Source organism: Bactrocera neohumeralis, unplaced genomic scaffold (genome assembly GCF_024586455.1).
Source record: "Bactrocera neohumeralis isolate Rockhampton unplaced genomic scaffold, APGP_CSIRO_Bneo_wtdbg2-racon-allhic-juicebox.fasta_v2 ctg1085, whole genome shotgun sequence".
Taxonomy (NCBI): domain Eukaryota; kingdom Metazoa; phylum Arthropoda; class Insecta; order Diptera; family Tephritidae; genus Bactrocera; species Bactrocera neohumeralis.
This window is the reverse complement of record NW_026089637.1, coordinates 45,447-49,627: the sequence shown is the minus strand read 5'-3', so window position 1 is coordinate 49,627 and position 4,181 is coordinate 45,447. Positions and strand designations below refer to the sequence as shown.

General features: G+C 35.6%; 1 long non-coding RNA gene across 1 annotated transcript; it reads left to right on the top strand.

Moving 5' to 3' along the window:
* The first annotated feature begins 3,059 nt into the window (after window positions 1-3,059).
* Window positions 3,060-3,833, top strand: LOC126766415 (uncharacterized). Its single transcript, XR_007668864.1, has 2 exons — window positions 3,060-3,626; window positions 3,684-3,833. It is a non-coding gene; the product is annotated as an uncharacterized LOC126766415 (long non-coding RNA).
* The last annotated feature ends 348 nt before the right edge of the window (window positions 3,834-4,181 follow it).

Below are 4,181 nucleotides of genomic sequence, written 5' to 3'. Positions count from 1 at the left end.
CTCACTCGATGTCGAGGATGATGAAAACGTTATTAAAAAATATGGCGCGCCCACGCGTACTTGTTGCTGCGGAGAATGAAGAAAAGCGAAGTGAGTTGCAGTTGTCCTTTTGGTCCCCTTTTCTTTGCGCTTGTGTGTGGAATCAGCTGGTGTGTGGTGTGGAATGTAAGTTTTGCTGGTTTGTGACGTGGGTGTGATGAAGGTGCGTGTCAGTGTTGCGTGTGTGGATGCCCGGGGAGGATGCTCATTTGTACACAATTCATTAACATTTGGTTTTATTATTATGTTAAATACACATTTTAGATTTAGAACACTAATGTAGATTTAGAATGCTTCTGGAATTAAATTACTCTCGTCTCGCAAGGTGCGTCGTCGTCGCTTACTTCTTCTCTACTGCTGTACTTTACTTTTTGCTTTTCAGCGTCACCATGGTTGCAATGCTTTCGGCAGTTGTCAGGGTTGCAATGTGATATAATTCCTACATGTATGATCAATATTGCTACTCTTACAACAGAATTTTCCATTTCAAAACAAAAAGTGAAATATGTATATGTAGTAGTATAAGAGGTGAAACTTTACAAATGTAGCAGTGAATTGGTATCTCCATCTTGTAGGGTACTGCGTGACGCAGTCTGCGTCGGTACATTCCCTCACATTTCTGGTCATTTTCTGTTGATGTGATATCATCGGTGTAGTAATGAGATTGGGAAGGAGATCATTTTCTTCGGTAAATTATCGTTTTCTTTTATATTATCTCATATTTAACACATCAAATATGTCTTACACTAGTTGCGTATTAATTTCTTGGTAGTGTTCTCGTTTTTCAGTCGTACTCAGACTCCCATATCGATTTTAAATGATTCACTGCATAATTTTTTTTTGTGGTGTTAGTGTATGTTGGAAACGAGAATCCAAAAACAAAAACGAAATGAGAAATTTATTATTTAATAATATTTTCGATCGCCTCAGAATCTTTTCGCCAGTCATCCTTGTCATATCGTGAGTTGCATCATTTACAATTTTTTCTGTGTAAATTTTTTTAGCCATTGGGCGTAAAAATTTCCATAATGCAGGTGCTCTTCTTGAATTTTTTTTTATTGTTTTCATAAATGGACTGAAAACTAAGCAATAGTTTTCAATAAAATCCCACAACGATGCATCCACTTCAAAATTGTCTTCTTCGATTTTGTTTTCAGTTGACTCAATTTCAGTTAATTCATCTTTAGCCACCAACAAATCATTTAGCATCGTGGAGGTGGATCCCTATCTGGTCGGACAATCTAGTTGCGGCATTTTTAGCTGTTTCAGCTGGAATATTTCGCGAAATCCATTTGAAGTTTTTCTTATAAATTTCTTCATATTGCGACAATTAAATAGGTATTTCAACATATCCGACGATTTGGTAACATCGAGAGCAACCAGTTGAGCTGTATGTGTAGCACAACGACAAACTTGAATATTTCCTATTAACACGTTTGGCACATTTTCAATATTTTCAGTTATTTTTAAATATATGTATGTACATCGTTTGAACAATATTCGTCGTCCTCGCCAAGATTTTCATCGAAAACAAATGATAATATATTTGTTGTCTTAAGCATGTTGGCACCATTGTCAGATGTAATTGTCACTATTTGGCTTAAGTTTATATTATATTTTTTTAGGATTATTTTTTTTTAGATTTTCAAACGAGGGCTGCTGCTGCTGGCGACTTGCAGAAGTCGAGCAGCTGCTGCTGCTTCGACTTGCGTTGCTTAGCGAAAGCAGCAGCAAAGCAAAATCAAAACTTTTTACACGGCGTCTGCTGCTGCTGATTCGCTTTTCGTCGGCGATCGTTTTCTGCTTTTGCTTCGACTGCGACTTCTGTTTTCTTCAGAAGCAAAAGCAGAAGCAACTGTTCATTTTAAGAAGTCGCTCGCAGTCGAAGCAGTGAAAAGCAAAAATATTGCGACTTCTTCTACTTCGACTGCAGTTTTTTAAACACTGAAATAGTCTCATAGTCTCATCCGCATCCATAGTAGTCTCATCCTTTCTTTCATTTGAACTCATCGCATCAAATTCCTTAATCCACTTATTTCCTGCTTCTATTGGTGCATTTCGTTCTTGCTTCGTAATCTGTTTAGAATCGTGCCTCAATTTGCCACTACTTGATCTCTTACTACTTTAATCTTTTGAGTTATCTTTTTTCTTAAATATTACTTTATCTTCTGTTAAAACAATATCTACGTCTTGTAAGATATCCTTTCCTATCATACTTGCAAATTTAATATCTCGTTCTCTGACCACATGAAATCTGACCTTTAACAATAACTCATCTATATGCATAAAAGTATCAAAGCTTCCAATTGTCTCAATCACATTTGGGCAAGCGCTATATAGTTTTCTTTTCTCATTGCTTAATATTGGTTTAAGCCCCCTTAGTATCATACTATACGTATCGTAACGTATTAAATTAAGTGAACACCCTGAATAAATTAGAGCTTCGAACCTAAACCCGTTTAAAGTAATTGTTTTGAAATGTAATTCTTCATTAACAACTGCTTGGAAACTTGTATTCCCTGAAGTGTTTATGCTACTTGATTCGATTTTAACTTCTCTTAATCCCTTGCCTTTGTTATTTTTACACTCAAACGAACGATGAACATTGAGCTGCTACATGGAATTTGTCTCCGCACTTGAAACATCTTTTAACTAATTCTTCTTTTGTCTTATTAGAGGATGTATCATTTATTATTTTTCCAATCCCTGAGTTATATTTCCGTATCTTTTCGTAAATTTTGATACGAAATTGCTATATTGAACTTGGCATCTGGAACCCTTTCTATGAAATAATCTACATATAATGCTTTCTTCGTCTAGACTAATCTGTTTGTCTACCTCCATGATCAATTCCTTGTTTGCGGCGATTTTTCAACAACCTATGTACATCTGCCGAAGATAGTTTGCAAAAGCTTAGCGGCACCACGAATAAGCTGTTTGCCATAAACAAATCTTTGAAGGTCATTCCGTTTAACGATTTTAGCATTATTTTCAAATTCTCGTACCCACCCTCGAATATCTGCGGGCCCTTCTCCTGAAAAAACGTAATCACAATATCCTAAATGTTTTAAAGTAAACTGTTGTTGCTGCACGATATACGGTGAGGACCGTAAGTTTGTGGTTCCACTTACGTGTTCGTAAATTGAGTGGTTGAACTCTTCATCACTAGCCCTATTTCCCAATAACTAATAGTGTTGGATAAGTCTGTCCTGAAGATCACGTTTTTGACCTGTAGTCGAAATATCCAATTCCCTCAACTTCTCTTTCAGTCCGGTAACAGTTAAAGTCATTCAGGGGTGTTGTGAAATCCAAGACAGAATTGCTTAGCTGTCAGAATTGCAAACCAATTCTGATTTAAAATGGTGTCACAGAATCTGATTGGATTTTCGTCTTTTCGAACATATGCAAAACCAATATTCGAATCAGCTGTTTACTTATGTGACAAATATTGTGAATGCAATTTGAATAAAATTTGAAATGAGTTCGGCAATATTAGCTTTCCTTTTATTAGAGGAAGAAAGAAATGAAAGAATTAAACGTAAAATATTAAGGGATCCTAGTAACCCACTTGATGCTCCAGGAGAATCGTAAGTAGAATTTATCTTGTATTTACTTGTGTGTTACTTTACGCGCTTACTTTATAGATTCATATCACATTATCGGCTGAATAAAGACGCATTTATTATGGTGTTAAATATAATAGAACCACATTTGCAGCCCACGACTATTCCACCGATAATTCAATTGGCAGCAACACTGCGTTTTTTAGCAGAAGGGGCTTACCAACGGGGAGTAGGCCGTTATTCTTGTATCAGTTTGGCAAGAAGCACGGTGTCGCAGATTTTAACAAAAGTGATGTGCCTCTTAGAGAATTACATTTGCGGTCAGTGGGTAAAACTTTCTATGGATGATAGCGAAAAATTGATTTCAAGAAATCACTTTTTTGGAAAGTACAAAATACCCGGAATAGTCGGTTGTATAGATGGAACACATATAAAAATAATAAAACCACCTGATAATGAGCATTTATATTTTAACAGAAAGGGATATTTTAGCATAAATGCGATGATAGTAAGTATAAACAATAAATTAATATTCAATTTGTAAACCTATATATTATATGTAATTTTTTAAATATAATA